We start from the raw sequence: 12898 nt of genomic DNA, 5'->3' as shown, positions 1-12898 counted from the left end.
GAATTAATTTGGGGTCAGCTCCCTGACCACAGAAGTGAGATTCTATTCCTTATTCCATTTGTGCCTTTGTAATAGATGTGATTTTTAGGCCCAAGGTCATTTGGAAACTGATAAGTATATTGTGTAAAAAAGTCAGCTCTAAGCGCTCCAGTCCCCTACTGAAGGGATGGATCCAAAGGCAGAAATCCCAGTCCCTCGGATGATCGCTCTTACTCTGCTTTTTCTCAGTATCAGGTGGCATCACACCTTCCCCCAGCAGCCACTCTTCCTCTTCTGACTCCGTAGCTGCAGGTTTTGACAGAGCAGACTTCTCCTATGCTAAACAAATGACTTTTTTGAGGCACATTTCCCACTCACTAATACTCTGTGGGCTTCCAGTAAAATTTTAAGTTTGCCACATATCCCAGAGGCATTAAAGACCTAATTTTAGAGAAGATGGCAAGGGCCACTGGGAAAACCCATCCTTAACCGTAAGAGTAACGAAGGAGGAGGTGGCCATGGCCCACTTCCTCAGTCTCACAGAGCAGCATCTTTATGAAAAATGAGCTCAGCTGTTAACAGCCCAGGGAGGGACTGCTATCTACCACATCACAGCCAGCAGAGAAGAACAGGATGTTATGAGTACAGCGTGAACCTCACAGCCAGAGTCAAAACCATACTCGGCACTTCCCAGGCACATGTTTTCCCTTGTTTTCTTCAAACTTCAAGAGAAAACTCTTCCGTTCTGTAAAAGTGTAAGAAAACGCTACCCGGGGAATGGGGCAGCACAGAACTGATCCATCTCCTTGTTTTCATGTCATCGTTGAAAAGAAAGCCCGCTCTGGTTTATAATAACGTAGCGCCAAAGTGGCCCGTAGCTCCTCCTTGACTCTTAAAGGACTTTGTCTCCAGGTCTGTTTCTCTGTGGCCCAAGGAGCCCCAAAGCCCTTGTTGTAGATGCACCTGCAGGTCAGCTCGTTTCTGCCAGACTCTTTGACTAAAACCGGAAGACAGTTAAGAGCTTTCCATTAAACATTGTTCGGTAGTCAGAAAACAAAACGAAGTGATAACAAGGGGGCACCGACCACTCCACTGAAGGTGAAGAAAGTTTAACCCCCTAAAACTGGCCATGCTGATTAAATACTCATTTGTTCTCCTCGGTACCTCCCTCTGTAAAAATGAACAGCACACTAGCTGGCAGGCCTAACTTTCATCCAGTATCCCTGCAAAGTTCAGAATATGCTTGTTAGGAATGCCAGGCTTTAGACATATCTGGGTTTGAGTCCCTCTACTACTTGCTCAGCGATCTTGTGCTAGTTACGTAACCTTTCTGAGCCTCAGTTTCTTTTCTTAAAAAGACAAAAATCTATCATAAGAATTAAATAGAAGAATCTATATAAAGGATTTACACAAGATCTGCTCTTTGGGGAGTTCTCAACAGGAATTATTGCTTCCCAGATGGCATAGTGGTAAAGAATCTGCTGGCCAATGCAAGAGACACGGGTTCGATCCCTGTGTTGGGAAGATCTCCTGGAGTAGGAAATGGCAACCCACTCCAGTATTCTTCCCTGGAAAATTCCATGGACAGAAGAGACTGGTGGGCTACAGTCCATTGAGTCGCAAAGAGTCGGACACAACTGAGCACACACACAGTCAATAGGTATTATTATTATCACAGTAGTATATGAATGAGGATCCAATAGGCTGTAAGTGAAATAGCTCTAATACAAGCTGACTTAAACAAAGAAAAAACAAAACAAATAATTCCCACACACAGTGGCCACTTTGGTTCAAGCACACACTGATCTACTGAAGCCCTAGGACTTGATTTCCTACCCCGATCCCTCCCTGCCTTCTTCCATCTGCCCTGCTCTTTGGCATTCACTCTTCTGCAGGATCGTTCAAGGATTCCAGGTTTCCATAAAGAAACCACGGTGTAGAAATCTCCATCAAGAGCTATTCCTTTGTAATCTCATTGATGGGATGGATCATTTGGGCATCCCTGCAGCCATTGGCCTGAGAGAGAGAGAATGCGCTAATCACTAAGGCCTGGGTCACATGTTTGTCTTGGAGAGGAGGGTGATACCCGCCCTCCAGCCTCACAGAATCTGTGGCCACTGAGGCTGGGAAAAGGCCCTTCTCCAAAGGAAGATGAAGGCACCCTACCACCCATGAAAAGGGGCATGGATGCCAAGTAGATACCACTGCAGTTCCCAAACTAATTTCTCTTTCATTAAAGACTCTTGCCTGTGAAGAGGGGATGTGTGAACTTAACCTTTGAGTTGTGATAGCAAGGTCAGAAGTAGTGAAACAAGTTCTCTCAGCTGCCTTCTAAGATGCAAGACAAGAATGTCAGACCCGTAATCTCTCAAGATATTGAGGTGTCCTAGGTCCTCAGGGAGGGCAGATCCTTCATTTGGGGGCTTCGCTGGTAGCTAAGACAATAAAGAATCTGCCTGCAGTGAGGGAGACCAGGGTTCCATCCCTGGATTGGGAAGATCCCCTGGAGAAGGGAATGGCAACTCACTCCAGCATTCTTGCCTGAAGAATCCCATGGACAGAGGAGACTGGTGAGCTACAGTCTATGGGGTCGCAGAGTCAGACATGACTCAGTGACTAAGCACAGACCCAGAACAGGTCCCCAAAGGCCACTCTGGGAGTGGAAATGCTGTTGGTGACAAGTTAAAGGTTACTTATAAACTGACTTTTCTTGTGCACTCTGTGTAAGATTAGAATTTTTTAATTGGTTCTGATTTAAATTTGTTTTATCTGTGGATTTCGTACTGAAAATAAATTTGTCAGTGTGGTATCTTCTTATTTGGCCCTAATTAAATGTCACTTGGAAATTGTGTCCCTTCATCCTAATGTCCCTTCCTTCAAGCATTTCATCGTTTGCTGAATAAAGAGCAGTGCTAAAAATGTCCCCAGGTTTTTAACACACTTGCCAAAAAAGATTACAACTTCTTAAAGAAAATTTAAACAAACTTATAGGAACTAAAAAGCCTCTTGATGAAAGTGAAAGTGGAGAGTGAAAAGGTTGGCTTAAAGCTCAGCATTCAGAAAATGAAGATCATGGCATCCGGTCCCATCACTTCATGGGAAATAGATGGGGAAACAGTGGAAACAGTGTCAGACTTTATTTTTTTGGGCTCCAAAATCACTGCAGATGGTGACTGCAGCCATGAAATTAAAAGACGCTTACTCCTTGGAAGAAAAGTTATGACCAACCTAGATAGCATATTGAAAAGCAGAGACATTACTTTGCCAACAAAGGTCCGTCTAGTCAAGGCTATGGTTTTTCCTATGGTCATGTATGGATGTGAGAGTTGGAATGTGAAGAAGGCTGAGCACTGAAGAATTGATGCTTTTGAACTATGGTGTTGGAGAAGACTCTTGAGAGTCCCTTGGACTGCAAGGAGATTCAACCAGTCCATTCTGAAGGAGATCAGCCCTGGGATTTCTTTGGAAGGAATGATGCTAAAGCTGAAACTCCAGTACTTTGGCCACCTCATGTGAAGAGTTGACTCATTGGAAAAGACTGTGATGCTGGGAGGGATTAGGGGCAGGAGGAGAAGGGAATGACGGAGGATGAGATGGCTGGATGGCATCACTGACTCGATGGACGTGAGTCTGAGTGAACTCCGGGAGTTGGTGATGGACAGGGAGGCCTGGCGTGCTGCGATTCATGGGGTCGCAAAGAGTCAGACACGACTGAGCGAATTTCACTTTCACTTTCATGCAACATACGAAAGCAATTCTGTGGATAATTCTAGAAAGGCAGAAGCTACAAATAAGTACACAGAGACTGTATTATCATCCTCCAGAGAAGCTGTGGTTAAGCATCTTTGTGTTTAGCCTGTCAAAGACTTTGTGATGACACCTTGGCTTCTGGAATATTTCAAGCTACAGGAGTTCGCAAACAAACAACAGAAACTGGAAGGTCACCCTGACCTCTTCCTCCTTCACCTTTCTTCCCCAAAGAGGCCTAAAACCCTCCAGTGAAAGGGCTCCCCCAGCACCCAAAGGAAGGAAGCACCCCCATCTCTGGAGGCAAGGGAACACCATGAAGAATCCTAGAAAACTGGCTTTGCTAAGTTTCCCCAGTTTGGTGCAGGTACCTCATACTCTTTAACTTATCTTGTCCTCTTTATCGAAGCTAGGATAAAATATTCAAGTTTGTTTTTTGCTTGGGTGTTCATTTCCTTATGAAGGTTGCCGTAACATGTAAAGCTTATGTTAAATAAATGTGTTTATTTTTAATAAATGTATTAATAAGTGTGTTAAATAATGTGTTTGCTTTTCTTCTGTTAGTCTTTGTCAGTTGAATTTTCAGGCCCAGCAAGGGATCCTAAGAACACTGAGAAATACTTGTTTCTCCCAATACATATGTAGGTGAGTTTTTTTTTTTTTTTTTTAATGACATTTTAGACTTTTATAAGCTGCTTGTTCCACTACTCCATATATGAATATTACTTCTACTAAATTCTTGATATTGAGTGCTCTTAACCTTTGAGATAGAGAAGTTTATGCTGAAATCCCCTGAAAATATTGAGCATATAGACATTGTTGTCTGAGGAGGTGGTTGATCACTTTTATCAAGCTTCCCAAGCTCATCAGAAATTTAAAATTAAAAACCCACTCTTTTACATCCTCATTTTATATGGTAGAAACAGAAATATCTGCAGGGAAATATACAGATAGATATCATGATCTGTTTAACCAAATTATTCTTATAAGACATTTAGGTCCATTCCAGTTTTTGGCTGATATAAATAATACACAGTGAATACAACTATTGCTTTAGAGTTTAACCACATAACTCTGTATTTTTCCTGTAAGACTGCAAGACATGAAATGGCTGAGAATTTTTTAAGTCTGGAGTAACACAGATGGACAAATTATCACAGCGCTTAGGAGATGACTGTCTACCCTAGGGACCCCTCATTGCTAGAACACTGCCACCCAATGCCCCAGAACTCTTACAGAGAAAGCCCATCCTCCTGCAAGTACCAGCTACTCAGGGAAAGGAACAATGTTTCCTATCTGTCTCCCTTTGTTTCTTGACTTGAAGTCCTTCCCCTCACCCCAGGGCAGAGCTGCAGCAGCTCTGTTTACATTTTTTTTGCGCAGACACGTGGGCAAGCCCAGGCAAAGCCAAATAGCACACTGCTCATTGATCACAGACTGAAGCGTCTGGTGATCCCCTTTGGGGAAAATAGAATGATTCTGAGAGTTGGGTCACCGCCAATGGAAAATTCACACAGAAGGGAGCCACAGGAGCCTCTCTGCTCATAGTTTCAGAGGCGTGGAGGAGGGAGGAGGCGGAGAGCAGGTAAACAAGATGGTGACAGAAAATCAGGGTTTCTGCTGAGTTTGCTCCTAAGCTTGGAAAAGTCCCTCCAAAGCAACGAAGCTGCCCAGGTGTTAGTGGTGGTTTATAATCTGAGGCTGAGCACATAGGAATCTGCCTTTTCTCATTGTGAAAAGGTTTAGTTCAGCCTCTCAAATGGTATCCTCACAACAAAACAACAGCATGAACAAGCAAGCCCTCGTCAAAGCCCTTGTCAAAGACTTCCTAACGACATTCTGGAAGGAATTACCAGGAGTGCCCCCTCCCTTCCTTCAGATCTGAAATTTCCTTGGCAAAGACTTTGGCTCAAACTTGCCATAAAGCTACTATGCCACCTCCAGATTACAATCTCTGGTAAACAACGATCAAGAGTTTTTGCAAAAGCCTCTCGAGTAACACACCTTCTGTATCCTTCCTAAGAGCTCTTTCTTTAGAAGCCCACTGTGCGTTATCATGCTTTCACAGATGGGAGAAACAAAAACACAACAAGATTAAACGGCCTATCTAAGATGACCTAGCAAGTCATCCACCAAACACATGACTCCTGATCGCTTGTGACACACAAAGGCTTCCACTGACAACTCAGCCTCTCCCTTGCGTCTGTGCAGAAAAATAAGGGGAATCGTTTATTGGCCCCAAAAGACCTCACAATGTTCTATGAGGATGGCAGATTCAATCAGACCCTCATTAACTGGATCCAAATCGGGCCTGACAGAGAGGCTTCATTAGACCCAAAAATCCTGTCTGAGGTAGCTCCGAGTCTCACAACTTGTTCATATTACAGCAAACTGACTGTTGTAGAGTCAGGGAGAGCTCTCCACCAAGTGCTTACAGATGACAGTCATCCCGGATGACATAAAAAGCTGAAGTTCAAAAGGGGGGTGCGGGGGGAGACAGCGCAGCAACGGCAAAGCCAGTCCAAAGAAAGGGCCTCTCAACTGGCCTGGTAATGGGGAGAGGAAAACCCAGTTATTTAAATGAACTTGCAACAATAACAAAAAAATTACAAAGACACTGTTCTATCATGGAAACTAAGCTTCTCTTCTGAAGCTGAATTTCACGTCAGCTAAGTTCCATTTCACATATTTTATATTCCCAGGTCAGAGAAATGGCACCTTCTACATCTGAAAGAGTTCAGCTAGCCTCAAATGAGCCATTTTCTTCTTTTCTTCTCCATGGAATCAAATCCATCACTTTTTTTCTAACGTGGTGCCAGTGAGACCAGCCTTTCAGATAAGCAGAGTCCGTGGCCATTGAGTTAATGTGACTTGAGAGGAGCCAAAAAACTTGGCTGCCAAGGTGCCTAAGGCTTCCACCATTAAAGTCACCCCAATGAATGGGGCATTGCATTTCCAAAATGCTCCTGTCACAAATACTAATGTAGGTCTCACGCAGTGCCCAGACCATCTCAGTCACTCGGTGTTTATTGAACAAATAAAAGAATGATTGTTGCCTGCAAAGGATAATAAGCTGTGATTATATTGGTTAGAGTCTATGCCAAATATATGTGAGTCTCTGAAACATATTAACTCATTTGCTCCCACTACCACGGTCTCCCCTTTACCACAGGGCATCCATTCCCAAGACCCGCAGTGAATGCATAAAACCATGGATGCTACTGAATCTTCTCTATATTATGTTTTATGTTTTTTCCTTTACATACTCAGAGTTTAATTTACAAATCAAGCACAGTGAGAGGTTAACAACAATAATAAATGGAACAATTATAACAATATACTGCGATAAAATTTATGTAAATGTGGTCTCTTTCTCAGAATATCTTATTGGACTAATATAATGCCTTTTTCCATCTTAACTAAGCACTTATCACACTGTGGCCACGGCTTTTGCAGTTTAAGATGTTACAACAAAACCAACACAAATTTCTTTTTCTTTGTCATGATTTCACAGTAGCAACCTTGGCATAGGATATTTTTTTCTTCCCTTATTAAGTGGAGAACTTTCACCCTTTTACTTAATGGAAGCACTTTACCTGCTTTTTTTTGGCATATCCGAATGACATCACTGGTCTTGTGCTTTGGGGCTGTTATTAAGTGAAATAAAAGTGACTTGAACACAACAGTAGATCTGATAACCAAGAGGCCTACTAAGTGACTAAGGTGTGGGATGGGCTGGACAAAGGCATGATTCTCATCCTGGGCAGGATGGAACAAGCCAAGATATGAGGTTGCATCACGCCACTGAGAATGATGGCACGCAATTTAAAACTCATGGTTTATTTCTGGAAACTTTCAATTAATGTGTTCAAACTATGGAGTTTTCCAGGTGGCTCAGTGGGTAAAGAATCTATCTGCTTGCAATGCAGGAGATATAGAAGACACAGGTTCAATCTCTGGGTGAGGAAGACTTCCTGGAGGAGGGCATGGCAACCCACTCCAGTACTCTTGCCTGGAGAACCCCACGGAGGAGCCTGGCAGGCTACAGTCCATGGGGTCGCAAAGAGTCGACACAGCTGACGCAACTGAGCAAGCACACATGCATGTTTAAACTGCGATTGACCACAGGTAACTCAAACTGTAGAAAGTGAATCTGGATACAGGAGAGACCACCGTATATGTAGTTATGAAGTAGATTCTCAAGTGGGCCGCATGCTAACTAGCCAGAGGATGCGCTTAGAGACATGGAACATCAAGAAGGAAAGCGGGGGACTGCGGCAATGAGATATGAGAACAAGGGGCTGGAATGATCCTGAGGTTTGGTAGAGGGAGAAGAAACCCAAGAGATAAGCCCAGTAGCCCAGTGTCTTTGCAGCCAGCACAGCCTACACCATTCTCCTCACCACCAAGATGAAGAGTTTGTCCAGGCAGAGACACTACTGATCAATGGTTTTCACATAAGCTTGGGAAGTCAAACCCGTACTCTCCTGTTCCCAAGATTTAGAACAAAGTCCTTAACTTTTGTTGCTCTGAAACGAACATAAGAACTCTCTCCTTGGGCTGTTGTAGGAATTAAATAATATATATAATAAAGCCCTTAGAAGAGTGCCTGGCTTAACCCAGGAAATAATCAATTCATGGTTGTTACTATCATTTTCATGAACACCTCTACAATCTACTCTTAGTGTAGTATAAGATATTGGGAATGAGCAGTTTATTTCCTACCATTACAACGTTTATAAATACACAATAGAGAAATTAACCAACTACCTTGGTGGCCTCCAGGTCAGATCTGTGTGTCATATGAAAGTGATAAATGTGAGATTTTACCTCTATACACCTGCCGTAGACCTCTTCCTGCCTCAGCCGCTCAACCGAACACATGAACAGTAACAGTACATGTCTCATTGTCCCAATGAGGAAAGAAGTTTGATGAGTTAATGCTCAAACAGGTCTGGAACAGTGTTAGTCACTCAGGCATGTCTGACTGTTAGCGATCGCATGGATTGTAGCCCTCCAGGCTCGTCTGTCCATGGAATTCTCCAGGCAAGAATTCTGAAGTGCATAACCTTTCCCTTCTCCAGGGGATCTTCCCAACCCAGGGTTCAAACTTGGGTCTCCTGCATTCCGGACAGATTCTTTACCGTCTGAGTCAGCAGGGAAGGGTTTAGAACAGTGTCAAGCATATGATAAATATGATTATTACTTCACATGTGCATCTCACATTTTTCTAGAGATGAGGATGATGCTGATAATCCATTTTCAATTTAAAAAAAATCTATCACATGGATATTTCCCATACTTGATTCTTTCATTGTATAAAGTGCAGTTGCAACTAGTCTGATAATGTTAGGCAGGCTCTGTATCTTCAGCTTGGCATTCTCACTGAACTGGTCTGAGTAATAAGTCCTCATTCAAAGTGTGGCTCTGGTTTGAAATTGCTGTTTAATGCTACTGTGGTGATTAAGGGCACTGAAATATATATATTTCATATATATATATATATATATATTTCATATATATATACATATAGTGCATTATGCTAGAGGGACTTCCCTGGCAGTCCAGTGGCTTAGACTCTGCACTTATACTGCAAGGAGGGCAGGTTTGATTCTTGGTGGGGAGCTAAGCACCCACATGCCACGCAGCCAAAAATAAAAGCAATAAATTTCACACACACTCAAAAAACACTTTGCCAGGGCTTGTCAAAGAAGGTTAGAGATGATCACTCAATTAATTGGTGGTCCTCACTTTCTGGGCATCCATCTAGGATCAGGAAACTGTATCCAATCGCATCACCCACAGTGACCCTTAGGCAAGAGACTGATGTGCCCATTTATTTCCAAATGGGTAAAATGGAAGGATTCTTTCCAACTCTGGGAAAATGCTTAGGTAGGAACAGGGTGATAAGCAAAGGAAACAAGTTTGGGGTTTTTTCCCCCACTGAGTTTTAAAGTCAGTGTAAATAGCGATTATTTAAAAAAAAAATTTTTATGTAAACCTACCTCATCTAATGCAAACAACTTAAAAAGTCCCAAATGCTTATTCTGAGCATACTTCTATAAAAGAAAAGTACATATGTATGTCCATAAGACAATGAGAATAGGCGATCTATTTCTAACCCTTACAACTTCTACACACACACAGTAGATAAGTTGTGTTAACTCCTCGGCATCTACTGCCTGTGCTTAGTGGATGCATGTCTGTATGAAAGAGACAGACGTGTGCATTTCCCATTTAAATCCCTCAGTGCCGTTCCCAGGTCAGGGAAACCTCAGTGCTGTGTAATAGCTACAGCAGAGAGACGTCTGCTCATTGATAACGCAGATGACAATAGCAGGCATTCTGCTGTGTTGAAGGAATCCCATGACTGGTTTCACCACAAGCAGGTTATTACAGTGAAACAAGGCTATTTTGTCCATTATGAAAAGCACTATCCTGTCCCAGTGAGTGACACATTCAGGGCTATTTACATTTCTGCAGACAACCAACAATAAATCAATATGAATACTCCTTCAAATCCATTTTGTTTTTTGAACAACAATGGCTGTTCAAAATCACGGGGTTAAACAAGAATCTGAATCAAGCAGAAATAATAAAATATCCAGCATTTGGCCAATCCTATGTATGTTAAATCATTCATAAGTAAAGCATCTCAAAGCCCTGGCATAGAGTTCAAAGTAATCTCATTTTGAGGCCCTAGAAATTAAGATTCAACTCTAAGTAATAACAATAACTGCAAGTAGCTACAGTTATCATGTAATATTTTTATAAGTATTTACTACATGATGGAAAATACTGTATGTACGTACTTATTCTTTGAGATAGGTGCATTACCTCTTGTTGTTCAGTCACTCAGTCGTGTCCAACTTTTAACAACCCCATGGACTGCAGGACACCAGGCTTCCCTGTCTTTCCCTATCTCCCAGAGTTTGCTCAAACTCATGTCCACTGAGTCGGTGATATCATCCAACCATCTCATCCTCTGTCACCCCCTTCTCCTCTTGCCCTCAATCTTTCCCCAAATCAGGGTCTTTTCCAGTGAGTCAGTTCTTTGCACCAGGTGGCAAAAGTATCAGAGTTTCAGCTTCAGCATCAATCCTTTCAATGAAGATTCAGACTTGATTTTCTTTAGGATTGCCTGGCTTGATCTTCTTGCTGTCCAAGGGACTCTCAAGAGTCTTCTCCAGCACCACAGTTTGGAAGTATCAATTCTCTGCTGATCAGCCTTCTTTATGGTCCAGCTCTCACATCCATCCATGACTACTGGAAAAACCATAGCTTTGACTATTCATAACTTTGTCAGCAAAGTAATGTCTGTGCTTTTTAATATGCTATCTAGATTTGTCACTGAATCTTCACAATAACTCTGTGAGGCAGATACCATAATAATCTTCATATTAAAGGTAAACTAAGACTTAAGGAAGTTCAGTAACTTGTCCAAGACCAGAAACTAGCATATGAAAGACCCAAGTTTCTAATCCAGGATTCCTATCTGCACTAGAATGGAACTCTTTACTATTACCTACACATCCTCTCTACAGAGATTCAGTGATGGGAATCAGATTACAGCTAGTAAAATATCCTGGGGACTCAGAATATTTTGCCTGAGTTGGATCAAAGATAAATATATATATATATATATATATATTTCAATTTATGGGAATATTACTAACTTCAATTTCAAAATCATTGTGAATGATCAAGTTATCTATAATAAATTGTATTATTCATTCACTTTTGCAACAAATATTTACTGAACAGTTAATAAGGCTCAGGTACATGCTAGAACCTGCAACTGCAAGCAGTAATGAGACAGACATAGCCCAGATTTTACTTGATTTACAGTCCTCTAAATGAAAAAGATAATGGCATGAGACAAGGCTGCACAATCAGGAAGGGCCAGATCATGCAGGGACTTGAAGACCATGTTAAAAATCTTGGATATTTTCCTAAAGTTAATGTAGAGTTTCTGATGTCTGTCATGAAAAAATTTACATATAAAAAAATATTCATGTGTAAAAGAAAAAATCATCAAAAATATATGCCTATATATATTATACATATGTGTATATGCATAGACTATCTCTGCAAAATAAACAGTAAGTTGGTGAACGTGGTTGCTTCTTAGGAAGCTAATGGAGTAGAGAGACTGCTGATTGCATACAAATTTGAATTTTTCTCTATGTTTTCTTATCTACATTTATACATTGTATCTAACTATTTTTTTAATAAAAAAGCAAATTGTTTCGAGTTATTAGTCTGTCCATTGAATAGAAAGAAACATTGAAGGTGGGAAATAGTACAAGGGGACAAATTAAGAAGCTACTGCAACTGGCCAGGCAGGAGACATTGATCACTAGGCTTCTGATGGTACAGAAATAGAATTTGAATCCTGTCTCCTAAGACTGAGGCTCCTGCCCTTTTCCACCACCACAGTAAGCTTTGTGTTTTTAAGGGAGGCACACGGGGCAGGGCAGAGTGAAATGGCTACGGAGCCCAAGTCATTTCTGAGCATGAGATGCAATGTGGGGAGGTTTGAGGAAGAGCCAGAACCGAAGGAATGGTTATAAGAGGATGATGGGGGCCTGGGGAAAGGGAGCTAGTTTTTATTTGTGCAGAGGCACAAACTTATTTGATTTACCTGAACTACTGATATCCCCAGATGTAAAATTATGCAAATGTAACACCTTTGAAAATGAGACTCTGCATCTGAGTTGAACTCTCGAGACCCCAGATTGTGATGTGGAATGGGAGCCTTGAAACCTTCTAGCAGGCAGCCCACAACAAGCAGGAAAATGGGAATCTGCAGCCTACTCGTCCTTTGCAGGCTGACTTTACATTTGTGCTGTTGAACTGAATACTAGAGAATGTGTTCACATCACTGGCACAAGTAAAAACAGAAATGATTATTAAAAAAATGAATGAATGTCAGCAGCATGAGCTCCCTAGGATGCTGCCTCCCGGGCTGCAGTCCTCATTTTGCGCCAAATAAAACTTAACTCACAACTCTCAAATTGTACATTTTTTCTTAGTCGTCAGTTACAGCGACCGATGAAACAACCCAGAGTGGACTTCCTTCCTGTGACTGGACTTTGAGGAACCGGAGCTTTGGTACCACCCCTTGCGCCCATCCACCTCCTCGGGGAGTGCAGACGGATTTGGACCAAGG

General features: G+C 42.0%; 1 long non-coding RNA gene across 2 annotated transcripts in view; it reads right to left on the bottom strand.

Moving 5' to 3' along the window:
* LOC138987831 (uncharacterized) overlaps positions 1 to 483 on the bottom strand; it is a 45332-nt gene extending 44849 nt beyond the window's left edge. For both annotated transcript variants that reach the window (XR_011464122.1, XR_011464123.1), the window contains exon 1: positions 214 to 483. This is a non-coding gene — a long non-coding RNA (uncharacterized lncRNA). The remainder of the gene's footprint in view (positions 1 to 213) is intronic.
* Between the last annotated feature and the right edge of the window lie 12415 nt (positions 484 to 12898).

Source organism: Bos mutus, chromosome 5 (genome assembly GCF_027580195.1).
Source record: "Bos mutus isolate GX-2022 chromosome 5, NWIPB_WYAK_1.1, whole genome shotgun sequence".
In the NCBI taxonomy this organism is placed as follows: Eukaryota; Metazoa; Chordata; class Mammalia; order Artiodactyla; family Bovidae; genus Bos; species Bos mutus.
The sequence above is the reverse complement of the archived record's forward strand: the minus strand, read 5'-3'. Positions and strand labels throughout refer to the sequence as shown.